We start from the raw sequence: 26,038 nt of genomic DNA, 5'->3' as shown, positions 1-26,038 counted from the left end.
CACAGAATGTGACCTGTACAAATATGGGCAAGACCGGTTAAATTAAAGCAGCAGATTAAACTTCATGTCTTGTTATAGCTTGCAAAACAGTTGTCTGCCAAGAGGAGTATTCTGTGACCCAGTGACAATAAACTGACACAGCAGAGAACAATTCAGTTACTTTTTGCTCGTTTAGTAAGTCTCTCTCCTGCAGCAGCTATCATGATAGGACAGCATCTGTTAGTATCCTGATACTTTCTGTGCTAAAAGGTTAGTGTGAGCTGTCTTGAGAGAATTTGGTCTCATATCAGAGCTATAAACCTTATCTCAGCAAATAGAATAAAGCTGGCTAATGATCACCAACTTTATTTTCTTTTCTTTCTGGGGATAGGTTTGAAAAGGTAGTAATTTCTTTCAACAATACAAAAAGTATCTTAGAGAAAATAGTCTTCATTACATATCAGTAAAGATAAGTGGCCTTTTTTTTTTAGCCTAATCACCTATATTCTCATGTAAAGAGCGTAAGTATGGTGTGTGTAGCTAGCTTGATGGGTAGATCTGTTTCTGAGCATTTATGTCTCAAGACCATGCTCTTACGCAGACCTCCTATGGAAGATAGTGGAAGTCTTGCATGTCTCAGGGTTGTGTGATTTTATTGAAGACATCTCAAAGATGACAAACTCATTAGAACCATCGGGGAGAAATCGAAACAACTTGTGTTCATTATGTGGCTCTTCTGAAATGGAGGGTTGCCAGCTGGAGGCAGCCATATGTATGTACAAGATTGCAGCTGGGAGTGCAATCTAAATTCCTTAAAAGCAACTAGGTGGTGCTTGTATTTATTGCAAACTGTTGCAAGGTAAATCTCAGGAGCAGGGAAAGCTGTAGTGAAATGGCAAAAAAGGATCACGTTTGGAAACAACTACATTTTAAATAAGTAAAAGGACAAAGTGAGCATTATATCCAGATCTTGAGACACCTTGGGATCCCCATGTGCAAGTCAAGCACAGACAGATAGAAAAAACTGTACAGGACCAGAGTGTCTCTATTTGTACACAAAAGACTGAGGCATAATGTCAACTGCTCACTGAAAATCAGGACTTTCTCCAGCTCGGTATATTTGGACTTTCAATGGCATCAAATTAACACACATAAGTAGGTCTTTTACACCAAGAAGCTTTTTTTCCACAGCCTCACTTAATTGCTTTGTCTCTGGACTTCTCAATGCTTGCTTTCCCCCTCTTATCGCTTGCTCCTGCAGAGTCTCTTTTTACATAAGTTTCAGCTATGTTTTCACTCCAGTGATCTCATTTGGCAGTTATTCCAAAGGATGCAGTAGTTTCTAAATGAAATAGTTCTGCTTAATTTATTTCCTTGTGCTTGTATCTTCTACCTTATGAACTCTACAGTACTACACACAGGTTATCAAAAGCTGTTCTAAAATTATGCATTGACCAGCAGTATATGTTTACAGTGTGTGTTTAATGGCATATTACTACAAACATTGCATAGTATAAGGACAATAGCTCAGTAAAAAGTATGTTGTCATGACCTAAAAAACTGAACTAACCAGGATTTGGAACTTGGTAAAATGAGAAGTTTGGACAGACCAGCCTCGGGAATTTACAGACTACAAAATGTACCCTGTGCATTAAAATCATAGAATCATAGAATGGTTTGGGTTGGAAGGGACCTTAAAGACCATCTAGTTCCAACCCCCCTGCTGCGGTCAGGGACACCCTCCACTAGACCACGTTGCCCAAAGCCTCATCCAACCTGGTCTTAAACACTTCCAGGGGTGGGGCCTCCGCAACCTCTCTGGGCAACCTGGTCCAGTGCCTCACCACTCTAGAAAGACATTCTTTACTGTTAACATCTAATCTAAATTGACCCTCCTTCAGCTTAAACCCATTCCCCCTTGTCCTGTCACTACACTCCCTGATAAACAGTCCCTCTCCATCTTTCCTGTAGGCCCCTTCAGGTACTGGTAAGCCATAATTAGGTTTCCCCAGAGCCTTCTTTTCTCCAGGCTGAACAATCCCAACTCTCTCAGCCTGTCCTCACAGGAGAGGTGCTCCAGCCCTCTGATCATCCCTGTGGCCCTCCTCTGGACTCTCTCCAACAGCTCCATGTCTCTCCTGTACTGGGGCCCCCAGAGCTGGACGCAGTACTCCAGGTGGGGTCTCACGAGAGCGGAGTAGAGGGGCAGGATCACCTCCCTCGACCTGCTGGTCACACCTCTTTTGATGCAGCCCAGGACACGGTTGGCTTTCTGGGCTGCAAGCGCACACTGCCGGCTCATGTTGAGCTTCCCATCGATCAATACCCCCAAGTCCTTCTCCTCAGGGCTGCTTTCAATCCATTCCTTGTCCAGCCTATAGTCATGCTTGGGATTGTGCCAACCAATTTGCAGGACCTTGCACTTGGCCTTGTTGAACTTCATGCGGTTCGCACGGGCCCACCTCTCCAGCCTGTCAAGGTCCCTCTGGATGGCATCCCTTCCCTCCAGTGTGTCAACCACACCACACAGCTTGGTGTCATCAGAAAACTTGCTGAGGGCACACTTGATCCCACTGTCCATATTGCCAACAAAGATATTAAACAGTGCTGGTCCCAGTACCAACCCCTGAGGAATGCCACTTGTCACTGTGCTCCACTTGGACATTGAGCCATTGACCACAACTCTTTGAGTGCAACCATCCAGCCAATTCCTCATCCACTGAGTGGTCCATCCATTGAATCCATAATGTACCCCTGTCTTTATGTGGGAAAACACCTTGGACTCAGTGGGAGATAGCTTGTGTGAGGGTTATAGAGCTGGAGCTCAGCTGCAGCACTATAGAACTTGAGCTCTGCCAAATTATGTGTTTTGGAATGATTTGAACATTCTTATAACTGTTGATATTTGAAGAATGTTTTAGTGTTTTTCTTCACAAAGCAATTGGCTTTTATCAGCGTCACATTAAAGGGGTGCCGAAAGCAGATGATGAATTTTACATGACCAAATGTTACAAACCTCTGAGAAATATAATTAAACTGTTCATGGTAGCAGATTCATGAAGAGGTTCATAAGTGAACCACTCATTTATTTGCAAGCTGCATCAAGAAATAAAGATGTGTGCCTGCCTCTGTCGTCTAGCATCTTCATCTGGAGGACCATTACAAATGTGAGACTCTGAGAACTTTTTCTTCAGAAAATTACTATTTTCATAACAAATGGCACACTGCTTTGTAGGTCAGCTCTTTCTTTGTCTTTTAAATTAGATTCTTACAAGACAGTGTAATTTTTGTCACAAGTGTTATTTTTGTAACAGCTGGCCTACTTGGTATATTTGGTACAAAACTCCTGGTCTTGGCCATCCACTGGCTTGCTTCCTGGCCATTCCTGTGTTCCTATAAAATACATAACTCTTCCAAATGTAATAGTTAACATTGTAAGACTTAATAGTTTGAGGGTGAAGAATAAGAAATTAAATGCTGTTAGTGTGGTGGATACATTGTGGACACTGAGGACACTGGTTGATTCTGCACTAGGGTAGTGTAGATCCTGAATGTCTCCATATTATATATTGGCAGATTACGTTGGGAGGCTCTGGTCAGGCTTCCCTGGTCCAGAGCTACTCATGACTTTGTTCATTGAGTTGCCAGATATGGTACCTGTCTTCTAGCCATGCTCATGGCAGGTCAGTGCAGTGTCCTGTAGTGTGTAATGTGGGAAGTAGGCACCAAGCTTCATGTAGTTCTTATGCTTGAGTACTCCCTCTCCTGCCCTATTCTAGTTGTAATGAGTTTCCCATTTAGGGAACTGCAGCTGGACCAAAGATTTGAGGACTGAGGATTTGGGTTTTACTCAAATCCAAAAGAGGTCTGAGTTTCTGCATCCTGAGACCATTGTGTTATTCAGAGCCATCAGAAGAAAGTCTTCCTGGAGATGTGAGGAAACTAAAAGTAGCAGCTTTTAGCGGAGAATAATCCTGACTTGCCCCAGTGTTCCAGATATTGGGGACGTAATGAAGTACCCATAAAGCTTACTTGTATTCTGGCAAATAATATTTTTTTACTACTTCCACCCAAAAGTCTCCAGGACCACAGTCAGGCCAGTCTGAAGCTATTCCTTCATGACCCTTACTTAAAAAACCACAAGACAACATCTCTTATTAGAAAAGACATAATGGTGCTTTTAATAATGTTTTAAATATTTTATTCCTTGGGAGTAGCCTGGACACGTTGTGTGTAATGAAATGAGCCAAATGGCTCTTCACAACAGCTGTGGTAAATGTACAAGTGATTTTGCTGCTTTGAAAACAGGAAAAAAAACCCCTCTTGTGTTGCATCATTCTGGCTGGGAAGTGCTCAAAGTTATTGTGACAGGACTGTATTTTGAGCAATTGTTAGTGATTTGTTTTTTAGCACACAAAGAAAGTAATAAATCTGTCACCCTGAAAAATCAGGTTGTGACCTAAAGGAAGGAGCAAATTGTGGCTTTAGGTAAAAAAGAGTGACCTGTCTATGAGGGTCATTTATCATTATAACAAAATTGCTGGTGCTCTACTAGCTGACCAGGAAGAAAGGCTGTGGTAAGCAGAATCGAGGGATGCAAGCATCCGAATATTTTTAACTGATCAATATTTTCAGGATTTACAAGAAGCCAAAAACCTGTCAGCATGCAGAGTAAGTGCACTGTGCATCTGTTCTAAGAAAGAAAACAAGGGAGAATGGGTTTAATTTGGCAATTAAAAATAAAAAAAAAATTAGATTTGGCATAAATAGTTTAATTCAAAACTGTATTTTAGTACAGATGCCCTTAGCAGCCTGTATACCTTGTGGTACAGAAAATGGGTATGAAACTGAACTCCCAAGAAGGTTGAAAATAATAAATAACAATGTAAATCTCTTCAAGGTGGCGTTAGCATTACTTCATGGTACTGCATGTGGCACATGCAGAGTGTCTCAGAACATTTGAGTTACGAGGTTTTGTTGTTTGAAAGTAACAGTCCCAAACTGGTTTTGATTGGAAAAAGAAGCAACCCCCCAAACTTTCTTACCCTACCATCATTTATTCTACGTTATCCTATATGTAAATAGTTTTCCATGTACCTTATTAAAAAAGGAATATCAGAACAAGTTCAATGCCACAACTGAGGTTGGCAGGGATTGCATCCATTGCAGAGGATACGTTCAATGAGTTGAAATCTGACTTGCATGGAATGTCAGCTGAACGTGTTTTGGAATAAAAGATTGAAAAGATGAGTTCTTTTTATGTCATTATTCTTAAGTATTCTCTTTCAGAATTAAAAATACTTCCGGTTAATTCTGGAAAATATTTTCCTGCTGTTCAGTCTCTCCTAGTTGTGAATTTCCACTTTAATATACTTTTATACGGTTTGCAAAGGCATAATGAAAGGAGAGTAGGGAGGAAAAAACCCAACACAATTTCTTGTACAGTAATTTTCATGCCAATTGCTAATTTCCGCTTATTGCCTTAGTGCAGGAGTGTCCTTTCAGACTAGAACATCCAATGCTAAAAACCAATTCTAATGTGTTTAGAAAAGCATTTATGATTCAGGTTATCACCTATCGTTAGGCATTACCAGTATGATACTATATTAGGAATGCTTAACAAAGCTATTTTAATACAATTTACGAGGGCATTTTAATATATCAAGGCTGGTAAAGTACTGTACCATTTCAATGTATCATGAAGACATTAAGATAAAAATCATGTAGAAGATAAAATAGTAGTTTATAATATGAACTGTCTTTTTAATGCACATACAACGCATAATACTTTGTTCATTGTGGCTTTATTAAGGAAATAACTTTAACATAACTTTAAGGATAAATACAAATTCCATTTATTTACTCAGACTTGCCAACGTGGCAGTGCCAAAATACGGTGTAATTCTGCACCAAAGTGCTCTGTCAGATCTTAACATTGCAGAGGACCAGGCTGGACTGAAAGCACTTAACTGAAGTTTCATGTCTCATGCTCTAATAAGATTGGGCTTTTTTCAACAATTCCTCCAATTTAAGGAGTCAACAAAGTTACCCTGGAAAAAAAGTGTCCTAAAGTTGTCATAAAATAGCAAAGTTTTCATTTCACTCCTTCCTGAGAATCTTGAAAGTGATCTTTATCCTGATAGCATGACTTTTTTTCCCTACTCCTAATTAAAAAGGAAATGAAAAAGTTCTGTCACCAATATGTCTCAAACATATTTTGTTCAATTTTGGCTTTAAGATTTAGTACCAAATTCTATGAGTGTGTGCTTTTGGCCTTGTGCTCAGGAATGTCTGGGGTTTTTAATTGTATTTGATACATACTCATAAAATAAACTAGATTACTCTCCATGTCAGATTTGCATTCAGTGAAAAACTGAATTAACTCTTTTTCGTCTGAGACTCAACCCCAGAAAAAGAGAATACACCTAGTAATAAGTTAACTGAGGTCATCTTTCTAGAAAAGCTTTCATCTATTCTTTTCAATTACTGTATTATGTATTCTGGGTGGTTTTCATCAAAATCATTATCAGAGTGAAGTTTCTAAAGGTGTCTTCCAACACTTTCATTGCAAATTCTAAATTTTGAATGTTGAAAAAATTGTCCAAATAAATTATGGAAAATCCTAGCTGAAATTTAATTGGCAGGAGATACGTGAAAGCCCTTTTTAAAATCTTTTTCTTGCATTTCTATCTGATTCAGCATGTGGCTACAGATCAGTAAAGAGGTAAATGTGTAGGTTAGATTTCTTGTGTAAAGGTAACAGCATTAAAATGTGGACCTATTCTGGTGTCTTTTTTTGGTAACTTCAGGCTTAATATGCACCTAAAAAGTGTGAGTATAGCTTTTGCATGTGTTTGTACTACATCATTATGTTTTCCCTTGAGGTTTGGGACTAGGCTACCAGGAGTGAAGACTCTGGTCCACTACTCAGCAAAATCAAGGGGAGGCTCTCATCGCCTCACAGCTTACACTTCACTCTAACCAAAAAGAAACGCTGTGGCACACTAACTTAAACTGTAATGAAAATTGCTACTTGTGCTCTAGAAAAAAAAATCAAGCTGTTTTTTGGAAGAACTGAAGCATGGAGTTCTGTAAAAGTGTATCTTTTGTTGTTTTATTTCCCTTGGCAGCAATAATTTGACTCTTTTCCTTAGCCCTCCAGATGCCTTATAGTGCCTGTTTTCTTCCCTCCCTTAATACTGACTTTCTTTTGGATTTTCATCACTCTTTCAAATTTCATTTAAACTAGCTTGTCTTTAAAAATAAAAATTTATTGTGGGATGACCAACAGAAAGACAGAAAAATACCCAAGGAAACAGATCTAAAACTATGGCATATAGCTATTCCTGTACTGAAATGATGGTTTTTCTTCCTAATACCTTAAAATATGATTTTTATTCACTAAAAAAAAAAGATGTATATGGCAAATTTCCAAATTACAACAGTGAAGTAATGTACAAGTACTAAAGAAACCTGTTAAAAAGAATTCTGTGTTTGTAAGGTATTTCACCATAAATACAGCTGGGTTTGGTAACGTTTGGAATGGATTTGAGGAAGGTTTGTCTGGAAATGTCACTTTAGAAAGTGGCAAGATACTGAATTTGCCATGAGATTATAGCAAGCTGTAGGCAGCAGCTGAAGGAGATATCTTGACATACTGAAACTTAGAACATTTCTAATTTTTATAAGAGTATAAAACTTGATGCTGAAGCCTCTTTTCAGTTAACAGAGGATAATGCACATTTTGGCTTTTTCATCCCTGAGAACTATGGCTGAAATTGCGGAGGCATAAAATACAGGATTTATGAAAGAACAGAGCATGCACGACTGTGTAATCCAGGGCCAAAACTATTTGGACCTTAAATTATTGCCAAATCTGTGGATAATCCTTCCTTCCCAATATATATGTAAGTTAATACTATTAAATATCTATAAAACTACCAATCAGATTTTTTTTTTACTTTTCTAGATAAAACATCAAGAGTTCTGATTTCTCAATGCCCTGTTAGTACAGAAAGCACGTAATAATGTCTGCAACACCACCACTGTTTAATCAAATTCTAAATTGCAATGTGTTTTCCTTGCATCTTTTTTGTGCCTGGTAGGAGCCATAGATGTTGCTAACCAGCTCTTTTTTACCTTATTATTTAAGAACTTTCTGATTTAGATGTGAAGTACTATTAGGACAAAGGCGGCAGGTTTTGTCTGGCCAACTTATTTTCTTGCTATTTTTAGAAACAAATGTGCTTGTATCGTGCACCATAGATTGGCACTTAGATGAGGTTGGGGTAAGCAGCTAATCAATCATATCTGGATGATAGACATCAGTGATATTGCTTTGCAAGGTTTACCCTCTTTGATTTATACTAGGGGATTGTTTTTTATGGGACTTTTAGAATATTTGTCACTGAATAATGTTTTTATGACCAAACCACAAACACAAAGCCATTATTTCTTTTAAATCTGTTGATCAACAGTTTGATTAAATTTGTACTTATTTTGAAAGCATTCAGATTGGATGCCATCAAGTGCGATGAACAGAAGATGCTTCTAAAATAATAGTGGTACTGGGCTTGAACTGCTATTGACCATCACCTTGTTAGAGTCATTTTCAACAGGGGGATGTGAAAATACAACCAAGTCAATGTGGTAGCATTTAACAGGCAGCCTGTGCTCCCTTTATGCTGGTCTAAAAGTCTGCGTAAACTTCAGCAAAATGGAGACTTGAGCCATTGTCCATTAAGCATCAACAAATATTCAGCTAAGACATTTCAATTAATTTTTAGCCTGCTTTATTGGTTCTGAAGTGTTTAAAATCTTTACTATAACTCAGATGCAGTGAAATTAAAAGGTTTAAAAACTGTTGTGAAAATGAAATGAAAAGAAATGCGCACGCACAGCTGGTGTATTGATACATGGATATCTTTGTACAGTGATCTTCGTGCTTGTAAGCAATGACAGCGTGTGCTATGTTTGAGTATAATAGCTGATATTACTATGCTGATGAGTAACTGATTAATTCATCTAGGTTTGGGTCCCCCAGTACAGGAAAGAATGGATTAAACTGGAGAGTGTTCAGCAGAGGCCATCAAGCTCCTTGGGGTTGGTGCAGAGGCCCTATGAAGAGAGGCTGAGTCCAGGCTTGCTCACCCTGGAGGGAAGGGAGGGTGGTGGGGGCACCTAACAGCAGAAGATGGAGCTGGGCTCTCACTGAGGTGCACAGCAGGAAAACAAAAGACTGGTCATCAATTGAATTGGGAGGTTTTGTGTGGATAAAAAGAAAAAAGTCACTATGAGAATAATGAAGCAGTGGAACAGGTTTTTGGAGGAAGCTGTGCTGCAGTCAGTCTTGGAGATTTTCTGGACCTGGAAAAGCCCTGAGAAATCTGGTCCGGATTCAGTGCTGAAGCTGCTTTGAGTGGGAGGCTGGACAGCAATGCTCTGAGATCCCTTCTAGCTGGAATGATTCTGTGACTTTTTCCTTGACAGGATTAGGTGTTGGGATGTTTTGGAACTGTACAGTGGATTTGGATCCTCCAGAGGACTTTTCAGATACATGAAAAAGGGTTTGGAGCCTAACTGGGCTGTCTTTCAGAGGCAAGTGGGTACCATGGGCGATGCCCTTGGGAATCTGTTCTTACCTGTAGCCTCATTTATCTGAAGGGCTTTAGTGATTCTAGTAAACTCATTAAAATATACTCAGAGCAGGTACTCTGCTGTTTGATGGAAGTGTAGAACATAAAGTTACCAGCGAGGCAACTGCAGTGAAAGCTGTCAAAATCTGTAGAATAATTACACTTTTGGGTAAGTGATCACGGCAAAATGCACGTGGGCACAAGGAAGATGTGACCAAGTTCCTTTAACTATACTTTAGACTGAGACTTAACTACACTGATAAGATTAAATCAAGACATTACAAATGAAGCAATAGAGACTTCTTAGCCTGTAGCTTACTGTCAAAATTAAATGCCATTTTAACTGTATCCTTGAGGAAAACTACAATGTTAAGTGAAGAGAACTACATGTTCCTCAATGCTATGCAGAGGAGGCCTCAAAATGAAAAAAATCTTATCGAACTGTTTGTAAACTAGTATTTTGTCTTGAATCTACCAGTGTACAAACTATTCTGATGCCCTTCTGTTGTTTGCTTTGGTCACTCTGGTGTTCATGTACTTGTGCTTGATTCAACTCCAAAGCATCCTTCTTAACCAAGATATTTTTATTAACAGCCAACATAATTCTGATATTTTGTTAAGAAATACTGATAATGTTCAGCAAAACAGATCGCAGCCTTAGAGTGCCTGGTTTTACATGGCTCTGATTACAAAACATTTGCAGCACAGAATGGCTGGTCAGGGTAGGGGAGAGGAACAGCATCCTGATTCCTCGAAGAAGAGTCTATCAGTAATGCCGCATGCTTCCTTTTCAAAACCTTTGCATTTTAACACATGAATTAGTATTTCCTCCTGCTGTCTCGGACTGCATATCCCTGTGCTTAGGACTCTGAAGTCCAAGAGCCATATTGGGATAGAGCTTTCTAAATAAGGTAGTGCTTGTTCTAGTTTTATTTTCCCCTCACTTGTTTGTTATGCTACATGAAGGGAGGTTATACAGAAAGTAACTAGAGGAGTCTTATTTTGGGGCTATAGAAATAAATGCAGTAATTACTCTGAAATAAAGGACTGCAAAGAAATCACAATATAGCAAAGAACAACACTGACAATTCTACCTCTGCATTTAGATGTGACACAGATAAAATGATCATCAGAAAGATGTGGAGAGATTTGCTGTATGGGTCATTGGTATGATGAGATGTGCCTATGCAGGATGGCAGCAAAATTTCAAAATTTTAACCAGAATAGTATGGGGAACTAGAAAGGAGGTTTAATAACTAGAACTACTATTACAATTTAACTTCCCCCAAATGTCTCAAGGCAGTCTGTAAGTAGGCCCCCCCCCTTACCCCCCCAAAAAAACCCCACTCTTCCAAACCAAGCAACCCACCGCAACAACCAAACCCAACCCAAAACCCACACCCAGATATGAAGACCAATTACAAAAGTGCAAATATTAGAATTACAGCCTGTATTAATGTGATACATGTCATTAGAGGGCACATCATAAGTGAAATAAAATGCAGAAAAGGGCATAGATGCATCTCTAATATGTTTTCTCATGGCAATGATTAGTAATTAATGCCTTGTAATACGTCTTGGACTCCTTAATAGGATCTGATTTTCATAAGCAGCCTATGATGATCATAGATGCCCAGAATTTTTGGATGGATAGAGCTCAGCAATGCCTAAAATTTACTGAAGGCAACACACTTCGAAATTTAATACCCTGGAAAATTTTTTTTCTTAGTAGAACCCTTGTCCTGCTTGTCTTCCTGTGCCCTTCCCACAGATTTTGAGCACTCTTATTCCAGAATAAGTATGTTCATATGAAGTTATATCCCAGAACAACTGTTTTAGTACATTCTCAAGAGGTAAACCCCAGGTGTCCAGTGTAGGGATCAGTTTTTTAAGAACAGGCATGTTTCCAACCTTCCTTCCTCACACATGGTATTCTTGCTAAAGACTCAGCTTTCATTATTCTTTAAATCTTATTTTTTTCTTGCACCTCTCTAGCTGTGAATGCTGCTAGTTCATGGGTTGTAGCTTTCTTCAGTGGAAGTCTACAGTTTATGGATTATTTTGGCTGCCATCTCTGGTTTGATAGGATACAAGCAGAAGTGTCTGGGTGATCATCTAGTGCTTTCCATCTTTGTATTAATTTTGGACCATGTTGCAGAGCATATACAGAATGTGATGGGCTGGGGTGAACCAAATGAACAGCAAATGTATCTCAGCTCATAAGCACTCACTAAGCTTAAACAGGACTCACCACTTAAAAAATAATATCAATAGGAATTTTTTGGCATTCTAAAATATACTTTTTACCTAGTTATTACTGTAAACCCTTGAGGTCATGTACTTTTTTTTGTCAACCTGCCTTTATGGGTTGGTTAGTACAACAGTGAGCCATATAATGTCAGAGGACCGGGAAAATTGTTAGTTAAATATATCTGATTTTGGTCTACTATAATGTGTATATTTTTGTATTTAAATAATTTTCCTCTCTATTGATATGTGTGTGTTAGTGTGTACAAATAGCATTCCTATAACACTTCTAGATTTTTGTCTCAACAGAGGGGTTTATGAGCAGTCAGGTAAGGTGCCAACTTACATAATAGCAGCTATTCTTCAGAAGTTGTTTGTTTGCCAGAGGTAAAGATAACGTACATCTCTGAATGCAAAAGCGGATGCTGTGGCTGTGGTCTAAAGCCATCCTACAACTTAGTGAATGAAAAGACAAGTTTCTGTAGCAAATAGTTTGCTGTACTGCTATTTTACTTTGCAGAAAACACTTTTCAGCAGACTTGTGGCAGGGATCAGATCACTTTTTCAAGGCTAACTCATCTTAATGAGCTATTGACTAAATTACCTACCTAGAATAAGTTACAACTTAATAGCATTACACACACCTAAGGAGCAAGTATCCCTTAGGGGAAAGGACACTAAACCTGACTACTGCAAAACTTCCAATGCCATTGTTGCTGGTAGAATGATACTGGCATTAGTGTGATGGCACCAGCTTTGTGTTTGTCTCATCCTCAAAAGAGAAGTGGGGTACAACGGCTGCTGAATGTTCTGTTATCCTTTTTCACAGCCCTGTGGGTGTGGAGTATCTCTTTACTGAAGTGACAAGGAGTTGAGTATCTTTAGGTGTCGTAGTTTGTTCACAAAAGATGCGATTCATAGAACTACTAGGCTTTGATATTAGTTATAGAGTTACAACTAAAATAAATGCACAAAGGAAATGCAAAAACCTGGGTTTGTACCAATAACGAATGAAGAATGAAATTTAAACAGACATATAAAAGTGATCTAGACGTTGTTTCATTCAGTGAGACAGGAAGCCGTCTCTGTTGTAGAGGAAAGTGGAGATATGGATAATATATTCATCACAGACAGTAATAAGCAGTAATGTGAAGGGGGGGTGTAATTTTAAAGCACTTCCTATACTATTTTTAAAAGAAAATATTAGCAAATCTTCTAGTACCTGTGAAGACTGCATTGCTCTTGAATGCTTGCTTACTACTTTAAGTGTAGCTATAACATGTAAAATGGACTTTATTAATAAAAAAATATTTTTTCAGCCTTAAGAAGTTTAAATCCTCATGTCAAATCACGTAAATTTATGAGTTAAGCTTTAAAATAGAGTCAAGACTCATTAATGAATAGCTAAAGATTTTGACTTGTACACCTACACTGTTTTTTAGGGATCACCATTTATTCCAAATAAGGAGAAAATATTTGTTATGGCTGAATTAAGTTAGATGGAAAAATAACTTTGATGTTTATTCTCAGTCAAGTAAAATAGGAACAGTTAGTATACTGAGTCCCCAAGTAATTGTGGCTTCTAGGTCTTGTCACATACTGGTGTAACAGGGTGTGCAGTGTTTCAATGACTTGCTTAAGACAGCACAGTGACCCTATGGCAGAGCTGAAAATAAACTCAAGTACTGCTTCTGGATCAGTGACCTATGCCTGGAAATATTGCTGTTTTAATGTCAATAAGCAAGAATTTATGAAACATGGAAGATGTACAAACTTTTGATGATATATTTAAAGACAAAAACGTGACATTGTCAGGCAGAGTGTCTCCTGTTTCCCTTTTTAGCCCCAGCTCCAAGTCTGTTTTGGCATGTGTCTGTTTTTATGACTGTGATAGCAGTTAGCCCACTTTGGATATTTGTAGAAGAATTTTTCAGACAGGGACACTTCTGTATCCAAAGCAATTTACTGCAGCAAGGGAATGCTGACTGAGATGAAAGTCGTGTAATCCCCCAGCAGGCAATCTGTGAGCATACCTTTGAGCCAAAATGAAAATTATAGTACTGAATTGACTAACCCTGGTGTGCAGTCTCTGAGCTCTGCCATAGATCTGGAGAGCTTCTCCAGTTTTTAAGATAACGGGTCATTTTAGAGGCAATCAAAGATAACTGTGGGTAATACAAACTGCCAAGTGTGTGGAAATTAAATGCCTGTGTGTAAATACATTTTCATTACATACATGTGTGTATCAATGCACAGAAGACTTGAAACAAACTTTTTGTGTTTTTCTTTTTTTTTTTTTTTTTTTTTTTAGCAATATGAGGGTCTACATTAGAGGACTTTGAGAAGGGAGAGAAAAGTCTGTAGTGTTACTGCTAGGAAAAAAGAACGATGCACAGAGCATCCTAGATGCGCCCTGTTCAGCTCTTTCATGCATGCTATGTCCATGTTGAATGTCAGCTTGAAAAAGCCAGATCTGAGAGTACACACGTGTATGAGGTTAGATGTCAGCTGCATACCAGACACTTAAGACAGAAAAGAAAACTCCTGACTCAGACAATGCTTTTAAAGCTACTGAGATAACAAACTGAAATTCCTAAAATGCAGGATGTCCTGCTGCAGGAGGGGCCATTAAGAAGGAGGTGGAAGGAAGCTGGAGAATCTTGAAGAGAACCATTCACACAAACTTATTTTCAAGATCAAATCCAAAAATCAAGCATGCAAGTAAATTTATACATGAGAAATTATTGCAGCTAATAAACTCTATGCCACCTGTTATTTCAAAGGGGAGATATGGCCAGTGTTGGCAGCCTTAATAAAGGAGCTGAACTTTTTCTTAGGCATTTGATAAGTTTTCATAATATTGAGATATGATTTATCTCCCCAAGCTAATAGAAAAAAATAGTAGTTCTTATCCTGATATATCTTGATAAGGTTTAGTATAGTTGATAAATATGCAATAACTTCAGCCATACAAAACAGTCTCTAAAGAAGCTTAGGGCCTGCTCCTACTCCCTCTTTAACTCACTCACAAATGTTTGATATGTGTTTTAGGTAAAATCTTAACTTTCAGGAATTTGTTTTTGCTTATTATTAAGCTGTTTAACTGTTTCATTTTCCTAGTCGTCTTATAGCCATGGATCTTCGTAAAGAGAATTTTATTAACAAAATTTTGTGCTAAATACAAACACTAAATCAAAATACCTAACAGTATTTGCTCTGTGTATATCTGTGTATGCATATATATATAAAAATACATTCAATATATATAGTTCAGTATTGATGTGTGCAAACATGTATATATACAAGCATACATATATTTTATGAGAACCAATTTGTCTTAGTTAAGATGCATAGAAAAATGTGGCAGAATCTTTGCATTTTTGCATTCTAATTAATATTCATATGTTTGAAGTTGTCTCCTCCATTATGTTTCTAATTATGTTGGAGAAACATACAATGTAGATTTTTCTTGCCAGATGAAGTGCAATACTATGGAAAAATATTAAGCAAAAAAAAAAAATCCTGGAACATTCTCACTGGCGTCCATGCAATGTAGTTCTCAAATATCAAATGGATGTACATGACAATTAGCTCAGGCTTTGCCTTAGAGAAGCACAGAACAGAATGCCAAAGTTCCTATCCTATGATGCAATACATTCTATTTTATTAGCGGAGCTTCAGTTTTCAGTTAAAAACAACAAAACCTGCACTATGTACTTTATTCTGTTTGTGATGCGACTCAATTCTCCTTCATGGAGCAACTGATGCAACTCTTCACAGATATTTCTTACAAGAGAACAGTTAGCAAAAAAACAGCTGAAATTAAAATACTTTTGAGTGTAGTTAAGATTGATTTATACCAGTAAGAAAATATTTCAAACTATCCTATTGCTGGTAACGTTTTTTCCTATTTATTCTACACACACGGAAAAGTAATATAATCTGTGGAACATCAATCATCCAATAGGCCCTGTTTCTTCTGTGAATGCTACTTTTCTCTAGATTTTCCGTGCAACTGCACTTTGAGCAGATAATAGTGTTTAATGCATTTGCTCATTAAGCCAAAAGTAGGAATAATTTTGCAGTTGTATTCTCTCAACATATGGAATATTCTACCACGTTTTGAAAAATGTAATGGACATTCTTTTAGTAGATAAATATCTACTAAAAGAATATATATATATAAAAATGTTTCAGAGGATTAGGAGACTTGCCCTAATCAGGTTAAATGTCAAATTATTGTCCATTAGGGGCAAAATGAAGGAGGGACACCCTTAAATTGAACTGTCTGTATCATTCTAAGATATTATTAAGGATTAATTAGACCTGATACAAGGGACACCAGAGCTGATGGCATAACAGGTTCTGCTTAAGTTCTGTTTTGCTGGTACTGTAAAAGGGTTTGCTAATGATCACAAATTTTCCAAGTGATTCTCATTTCAGAAACATGCAAAGTTAGTATGTTAATAGTACAAAAAACTTTTCCTGATTTGATTTGAGATCACTGGTGATGAGAATTCAACCTTATTTAAACTCTGATAGCTCTTTAAAATGTGTTTACAAACTGTCTATGTGAGCATGCTATGTCTCTGTCATTTTAATGCAGTCCTTTCCACAACAGCTAAAAGACTTCACAAATATTCAGGTGGAATTTTTTTTCTGTTCAACTTCACTAAAACCCATGGCTTTTCATCACTTAAATACCACCTCTTCTGTTTAGAAATGTGTTCTACTTGGACTGTCCTGGCACCATTTTGGGGTGAAATCTAACAAGAAAGTCTAGCTCTAGGGCATCCTTTTTCCTGTGGCTACTTTAGTCATGTTGTGATATGGTTTCTAATAGGAAAGGTGACCTCTTTAATAACTGATACAGTAAAATGCCTAAGTCTTTGCTGAACCTTAAAAGTGACAAGATGTCCTAAGTACAAGGAGCCTGCACTTTAAATTCAAAACAATTAAAACCAATCAAAACATTATACTATTGCAATGGCTTGGCATTATTTTTTTGGCATGACTTTGGTTTCATTAAGTGTTTTGCTTGCATTATGGTCTTTATTCAGGTAAAAGATTAGTTCTGTCTGACACCTCATACGGCAGGGTTTTCCACAGTCCTCCATAGAAGACCTGAATGTCTCCACTGATGAGCCAAACAATACAGCCACAGTCCTGGTAGCATACAGACCACCTAACAGTGGTACCTGATGAAAAATGCTTGTCTGAACATGCTGTGTGTCCTATGTGAGCTCTAAAGGAGAAAAGCATTTTCCTTACAAGCCAAGCTAGCTATTTTTCCTGTAGGACCAGTGTGTTGCCACAGGACTGATGAATTTCTCTACTTCTGTTCCAGATCAGCTTCCTTTCCTTCGTAATCAGGCCACTGTCAGGGGAGAGCGCACATGGACAGACTGATGTATCATTGCTTGACTGGGTGTATGTTCTATCTCCTGCATTTTTCAAATGCCAGACAGACCAGCATGCTTTTCTTCACTGTGAGTTTTTTTGGAGGATGACTAGCTGAGATAGGAAACTGGCCTTCATTGGTCCAGTCTTCAGTCTGGACCAGTACCTCTCTCAGACTGTAGCCAGCAACCGCTGCTCCCAAAAGGAGTGCAGGAAACTACCCTGGCCAGGTACAGATTTCTGCTCCTTAAGGCCTTCAGGTTCCTCCTGAAGGCCATTAGGGATTTGCATATGCTGCTGGCCAAGAGGGTGACTCCTATCATCTGTCACGCTAGAATAATCCGCAGTCTGATGGTGTGCTAGAGAAGAAAAATATATACTGGTATTACATAATTAGCATACAGCAGGATAAGTTACTTAGGAAGTATTTTACTGCCCAAGGGCAGCTGAGCATTACAAAGAGTCATTACTGAGCTCTACCAAAGATTTTCTCATCAGGATTATAATGATTTCCTCTATCCATGCAATGCCTTTTTTTTTTTTTTTTTTTTTTTTTTCAAATGGGGAGAAGAGGGAGGAAAGCACATGGTAAAACAGTGCTCAGGCTTGCTGAGTGTAGGTGTTTCTTGCTTGTGGCCCTGCCAGCTGGTTTCTGTGAGTGCTCTCATGTAATGCTGCCTGACAAAAACACTTGTAGGTGGACGAGTCCCAGATATTTTAAACATTGAACTATTTCTAGCTCTTTTCTATGTTTCTTTGGGCAAGTTAGTAATCTATTTATTACTCTTGTTGTTTCAGTGCAAGAGTTTTGGTATAACTTTCCTCTTTGCTAGCTCAGCTTCACATCTGGGTGGCTGTATTCGGCAGGATTCAGCTGTGCAGGACAAAGGCACTTTATAAATGACTAACACTGCAAAAGCAATAACAACAATGAGTGAAAGAATGAGCTCAGTGGAGAACTTTTTCATGGAAATAGGAGCTCAAATGTGATAATAGTGTAGAAACGTCACAGCTTTTCTACCTTTCTCTGCTGGAAGCTAAACGTTTAGGGATCAGCTTGCGCACAACTGGGCGGTATCTCTGTTGGGAGCCTTGCTATGAGTTTGGTTTGGCTTACTTGAGAGGCACGTGGCATTTCAGAATATGGTAGGAGATGCAAAGTTGTCCTGTCTCTGCAAGCATCAGAAGATTTCTGCTGTTTTATCTGCATTGGAGAAACCCTTTGTGAAGTAAAGCAATTCAAGTTACAGGTTTGAGGGGAATCTAATCATCTAATCAGACCTTGTATGTCCTTCCTGTCAAGCAGCTCTGGGACACTTTCAGTATTTTCTTTCCTGAAATAAACCAGTAAACCCATTTTACAACACTTCATGTTTTCTGATGCATATGCAATGGAGAGAGAATTTTTAAAGTGACGTCCATGAGTTTTGGTGCTAAGCTTAATGAGTACTTACTTTCATTCCAACTTCTCATAATTGCTGTTACTTCATCTTTTTGTTTTATAATTTTTATACATGCTGATGTGTGTGTTCAAAAGTAGATGCTTATGCTGCCACCTGCATACAATAATCAGCTTGTGCACCCTCCAGGGATGAGCTCTGCTGGTGGCATAAGCAGCAGTACTTAAACCGGGACACATGCTGAAGCATAATCTCATATGCCTTGATATAAGTAGATCTGACACATAGATATTAAGGAACATACAAGGCATGGGCTGCTAGACCAAAGCTTAGTAGGAAGTCATCCCTGCTTGGGAGAGCTCATGGGTTAGAAAATCAGGCCAAGGGCGAGGTGGGAAATGGAGGCAGTGCTCCCAATTTGTAATGCAGCAGAAGAGCAGCACAGGCTTCCTGATACCGGTCTAGTGCCATTTAGGGTCCTCTGCCTCCTTCTCACTGCTGGGTTAGGTGTTGGCCTAGACCCCTTGTGCTTTACAGTCACCTGGGGGCAAGGAGGGGATGTCTTCCTTAAGGAAAGGGAAATCTGTCTCAGTTGGAGAACAAGAAGTTTCCAGCAGGTCAGGGAGCATATTAAAGCTTCAAGGTGGTGTGTATGTGCAGAAGAGAGCCCATGTTTCATGAAACACCACTGCTAGTCCCATATGAATGATTACTAGATAATGAAAAACACAATCCAAGGAACACCATAATGTTACTAGAAGCTATTCAGTGCAGCACAGTACATGGCCATAAATTTAATATGATGGTTATAACAGTTTTCTCCTCAACAATTACACACTCTATGACTCTGAAAATGACAGTGAGTTCATTCTGAGATGTCTTTTATTATAAAATATTAGAAGAAGAAAGTTGGAATGAGAAAAACACGAACTGTTCGTATTTTGTCTTCTCCTGGAGTATCAGGGAACCATACGTGCAGGTGTACCACGAACTCAATGGGATACAATGATGGGGAGAAGTGAGAATTGTATTCCCCCATGGCCACAGCCACACATGCAAAGGCAGAAACCACCCCTCCTTCCTATGGTCTGTGCCAAGAGGAGTAGAATACAGCAGCAAAGGCTGGAGATTGAGGTGTTCCAGACTACCCAGGTACATGGAGACTCTTCTAAACTGTGTGCACAGAGGCATTTCAATAACTGGCAGGCTCCTGCAATGGAGCCTCACTTTTTTCTGTCCTCCTCCCTGTCCCCTTTCTTCAGGTCTCCTCCAGTGTTCAATAGTTATGGGTACCAGCTGCTCCAAGACCAGAACTGTCTCTCTTAGGTAAAACCAGTAGCTCCAGCAGCATCTGGCAGGATTCAGGTCCCTGTTCTTTTCCTAGTTCTTTCCTAATGTCAGCTATGTCTTCTGAAGAATGCGCTTTTCTATTTTTCTTCCTTTCCTTAGTAAATCCTTTGCTCTAAATTTTTCATCAATTCAATGCATCAGAGGAAATCCTGAATCAAATTTGACTCAGGAAACTAGTGAAATCAGTCTAGATTTTCTTAAATAAAATATTTATATATTAAAATATATATCACACTTACTCGCATGAGCAAAATGATATTTGTGGTGTGCCAAGAGTTGGAGTTGTTACACTGAATAATGTTCCCATGCAAGCTGATGACTGTGTGGCGCTCTGAGGATAGATAGTATACTACAACATTGTGGAAAATACTGGTGTTGAAGTTGCAGTTTTACTGTAAATATTGTTAGGGAAATAAAAGAAGTTGCAATCTGCCTGTAGTGGAAATGAATTAACTGGCAGTATCTTCACTGGCAGTTTGCCTGTTTTACCCCAAAGCCCAATTTGGTTCTGTAAGAACAGACTGAACACAAAGATACTGTAGTAGGAAGCTGCACACAATGACTCCTACTTAAGTTCTTCTATCCCTTAAACTTTTACCAGGGGTGATTTGGCCAGGACTCATATAGTGTAGTTAAACTTCCTTCTTCACTATTGCACTTTTTTTTCCTTTTCCCTTTTAAGCACGTGTTTTTTCTCTCCCTCTCATGCTAGCAGATGGTCTACAGTTATGTGCAGGAGCTTCTATTCCCTGGGTTGCTATGCAACAAAATGCATCCTATCTGCATCCTTTCTGTGCTGTATCCCGTTTCCGTTCAACAACTCAAAATAACCAGCTTAGTGCTTCAACATGCTGCTTCCTCTTTTCTACAGAGTTGAATATCTATCAAGTATCTTCCTGGGCTTCCTATCTCTTCCTGTTACAGCCTTGAAAAAAATGTGTTTGCCCTGAATTGATTTTCCTCATCACTTCCTATTTACATCAGTCCACTTAGTGCTAAGGCAGGCAAAACATACATAAATGAGTCACGCAGCTGCTAGCCCATAAAAAAAAAAAAGTGTCAGCCAATTGTGTGATGTTTGAAAGCAAGATTCTTCATTGTTGTCAGGTGTGGGGTTCCTGTTTGTCCTTTTTATCGTGGCTTTGTTTCCCTACTGATACCAGAAAGTTGAAAACAAACTTTTTCTTTTATTTTTTCTTTTATTTTTCTGCTACTGGACTTAGGAAAAGGAAAATATTAATTTCCAGCACAGCAAAGGAGATGATGAGACAGAAACAGTAGCATGATTTGCTCTGGCTGATGATGAGGCAAAGTTTTTGGTGGGGTTCATTTTGTTTTATGAGATATTTACCAGTATGGTTGAAACTGCAAATATTATGAGGTACTTGTCAAGGTGTGTTTACTGCTGTTGATGCCAAGCTTTGCTTGTTCTAAGCTGCCTGTGCTACTATTTAATGCTTATCAGGCTATGTATAATTACTTTTCACCCTTGTTATTTTTTTTTTTTTTATAAGCTTAATTCCCACTTTGATCATATATTGGTTTTCCCTGTAGCAGGGAATGTCAGCTCTGGAGAACCTCTTGTTGCTTACCCTACAGATAATTTAGTAGGTAAAAGGACGCACAGAGATTTATTTTGCCTTCAGTAGTCTACAGCTGGTCTGTAGACTGTGGTCTGTCCTCAGCAGCTGCACTCCCTCTCTAGTCAATGGAGAGAGGTATTTTCAGTAAATGAATTATACTAATTCAGTCATTTGCTAAGATAGGTGGGATGAATCACTGAGACACAGGATTTCTGTCTCTCTAGTGACGATTGAAAGAGTTTGGCTGATAGCTTGCATGAAATGCCTGATTCTTAGATTGCTGAAGTGAATCTGGATGTTAGCAGTCTGTTTTCATATAATCCCAAAATAATTTCCAGTTGTTGATATCCCATGTCACAATTTCCAGGTACGAATAATCCTTTCAATGTTTTGGAGAAGTGAAAAATGACTAATAACACTACAGTTATATGAGTGACCACTCAGTTTGGCTTTTCATTATTAGTTTTCAGAGATCATGTATATGACTAAATAACTGTTCTTTTTGTGGCCTGGGTTCAGCCTATGTAACATAAAAATCAGTCTTATATTTCTGCAGCAGCAGTGTGCCTAGCCCCCTCCCCTTTTTGTTGCAATGGAAATGCCCACGTTCAGATAATGACTAGGTCAAAACTAGCTGAGTTTCAGCAACCGAATCTTTCCAGCTTGTAGCTGAAAAAACTTTTGATAAGAGATTATTCAAGGCAGAGTGTTTGATGCTTATCTTATACAGAGCAGTGTTTTAAACTATGTAGAACAATTTCCTATGTTGTCTGAAAGCGGAATTTCAACCACCATTACCTTTCTGAAGGAATCTGACAAGTTCTTTTATTAGGTATCATTAGTTTTCCACAGATCAGATGGACTTCGTAAGTCTATGCTTCCTGCATGGTTACTGCCTTTTTATTTTATTTATTTTGCCTGCAACTATCAGCATTCTGGTTTTGGCTCACTGGCATGACTGTCCTCTCCCTTGTTGCAGCAGTGTTGGAGCTGGACGTGCAGGGCAAGGCCTGTTCTTACAGGGCTGCTGGGCTCTTGGTCTCCTTGCTGTGAGTGCCCCTCTTGGCCCTCTCCCAGACCACTGGCCATCCTTCTTGGCTTTTACCTTCCCTTCTGTAGGCCCAGGTGGGCTTTGGCAATGTCAGACCTGTGCAGGAAAGCAACTTTATGCAGCTCGTGAGGGCTGGCTCTGCACTACCTTTCTCCCTTTGTCCTTTCATGTGGCCACCTCCTTGGCTGGGACCAGGAACATGAAGCAGAGCAACTGAATTAAATGCATTTCAGCTGAATAAGTGCAGCAGTTTGCAGTATAGCATTTATGGGTCTTGGGTTCCTCTGCTTGCTCTCTTCCCTGCACTGCAGACTGCAATAAAACCTGGGCACTGCCAGAGGATGTCTTGGGGAGCAGCTTTGCCCCAGGAAGCTCAAACCACAGCTGCCACTTTTTTTCTCTGCATGGTGGTAGACCGTGCACAGGCTCGGCTCTGTCAGAGCCCAGTCTTATGGCTTCTCCTTTTCCTCCGCCTTCCTGATGTGCTGCAAAGGTGAGGAGTCATGCATTTGCTGCTCCCCCAACTCTGCACCAAGGTCTTGGTAGCAGAGATTCCCACCTTGCCCTCAAGAGCAGCACTTCAACTAATTCTGGGCACCAGATTAAGTTCTGCTTATTCTGAGAGAAATCTCCACACTTTAGTGAACTTGACTTCAGCTGGTTACGGAAATAACAGTAAATAATAAAATTAATACACAGAGGAATCTTTCCCCATTGAATCTTTAGAAAACCTTTACATTAACACAGAATGATTGCTGTAGTTCAGCAAAGTGTGGGAGTTGCTGGATGTTACTTTAAAGATTGTGTGTGTGGAAAGGCAGGCTGAATGTTCATCATACTTTCCTCTAGCTTTAATATCTTGGAAACTGTGCATTAAAAGGATATTTCCTGCCAGCCTCTTTGTAACCATCTTCTTCTTCACTGCTTATATTTTTAAGTAATGTGAGTCATTTTTTAGTATCATGAGAAAGCAGAAGAGTTAAATTCAGGAGGGGTGAGTGAGTACTACCCAGTAGGAGTTTTCACAGCAAAGGGTAAGATTGGTTTTGCCCTGAGAGATGATGGAAGGATCCCTCTAGACAGATGATGGCTCTTGACAAGACAGGACGCAAATTGGAGTTGGATTATAGCCCACACAATTTAAGAAGGAAAGAGAAAAGGCAGTGCTAATCTATACTTTATTTCTTCATTCCAATTAGTCCCCTCACAGCTAAACATCTCTGATGTCCCAGGATCTGTGCACACAGGTCACTTGAAAGCTTAGGCTCCACAGTCAATAGCTGGCAAACACAGAGCAGTGGCAGATGTGTTATGATTGGTATTGTTTATTTTATCTGTATGCATTGTAATGTGTACCACTGTTTAAAGTCCACATTAAGATTTCTGGACTCAAGGCTTACTTTTACTAAGACAGGGTATGTATAAATTGCAGCACAGTTGATTCTTTTTGTAGATCTTGCTATGTTGCCTGATGTATTTCCTTTTAATAAAGCAAGTGTGTGTCACTATTACCACAGAATGATAGGAAGTGCTAGTTGTGGCCAAGTTATTTCACAATAAAGTTTTTATTGTGAAAAAGATACTTCCTCTTAAATGAGCGCAATGCTGATTTCTTCCAAATATAGAAACAGTGTATTTAGAATAATGTATATGAAAAAATATATTCTCAAGCCTTTATTGATAATTAGAAGATATAGAGAATATATATAGTGGTTTGTGACTTGGTAAACTTACTTAGAAATGGGAGCTCTGTGCTCTGATACCTGTCTTAGAGACATGCAAACTAGAAAGAGAGGGAAAAACTAATACACCTTCAGTTCTCTTAAAGCAATGGAAATCCAGGTTTCATGGAGTAAAAAAGTTTACTTGCAATCTTCCCTAGAAACTTCCTGACACAATTGCTTTCTACTTTAACTTTCAAAAATTAGCAGGTACTTCTCCTGAATGATGTGTTTCTTTTATTCTAATGAGAGATATTTATACTCTCTTTAAAAATAAACTCTGTCATTCATGGAATAGGTAAGGTCTTTTCTAGCTCTCCCTAATAGTGGTATGGAATTCATTATTTCTGAATTCTCATAATTTTCTTTTACAATTAATTTTAGAAATGTCACTAAGTTTATCAGAATAAATGTGAAGTGGATACTTGCAGGCAAAGGAACTATTTTCTCTTGACACGTTTGTAGACTAGACAATAGAAGACAGATGTCTTCTGTGACGAGGATCTGCAAGTCTGCTGTATGATGATGGAGTCAGAGGAACATATGAAATCATATTTTGTATCACAAAAAGCTAAACAAAAAATTTAGGAAAAATCACCACTGGGACAAATCTTTACTAATTTTGTTTCAACATCCAAGAATAAACAGGTACTCCTGGCAGAAATTTCTTTCACTGTGTGTTGCATGTGGCTTTTGGTGATATTTTGTTTTGTTTGTTTGTTCTTTGTTTTTTAAAAAAGTCAACAGGACTAATTCCTGGATATTGGAGAGGCCAGTAAGTGAGAGGTCAGAGTGGAAAGCAGAAGTACAAAGCTGCAGCTCACCTAACAAGAGATAAAATGATAACCATGCATTGCTATAATAAGCAGTTTGCATTTATCACTTTCTGGTAGACTAGTGTGTGTGTCCATGGAGGGCTGTTTTTTCCCAAGCATTGATTGCCACTGTACATATGAGTTACTTTCAACATATTTTCTGATCATTTTCAGTACATATATAGAAAAGTTTGCAAGAAGAATATTGTACAACCAGATTTTAATAAAAATGTCAATTATATTGAAATGCTTCGACACTAGCTCTATCTTTATTGTTGACACAGTAATAGAAAAGAGGCAAGCACAGTAATTAGCAAAACAATCGATTCCAGTGTTATGCAGATCTGCTGCAAAGAAAAAGAAACTGTTCTGTTCATGTACCATGGATTCTTTGCTTGAGAAATAAGCTTTTTTGTTTCCTTGTTTCTTTTTGTAGCCTGATCATTAAGACTCATTTAAGAAAGTCTGTCTGGGAATTCATACTAACTTTACAGTATGACTATATGAAAATCAATAATATATCAATATACAGCACTTGTTATGTAAATGAGTTATGAAGAGTATTGATAGAGATAGGTCAAGTTCTAACTTGCTCGACTGGAATCTATGTCTGAAATTCGTGATGAGAGCCACATTAAAAACAAACACCCTCACCCCCCAAAAAAACCCCAACCAACCAACCAAAACCCCACAAACAAAAACACAAAATTGACTTCTCATGCCTGTATGCAGAGAGGGGAGCATTATGCTGCAGGTTTAGCACTTTCAGATGCAAGCCATGGGTTATAGCAAGTGCCCTTACGAACTACAGCTCCTAACCCACCTCTGGCAGTAGTGGAGCTGTCTTCTTCATCCCA

This window comes from Grus americana, chromosome 8 (assembly GCF_028858705.1).
Source record: "Grus americana isolate bGruAme1 chromosome 8, bGruAme1.mat, whole genome shotgun sequence".
Classification (NCBI taxonomy): Eukaryota; Metazoa; Chordata; class Aves; order Gruiformes; family Gruidae; genus Grus; species Grus americana.
The sequence above is the reverse complement of the archived record's forward strand: the minus strand, read 5'-3'. Positions refer to the sequence as shown.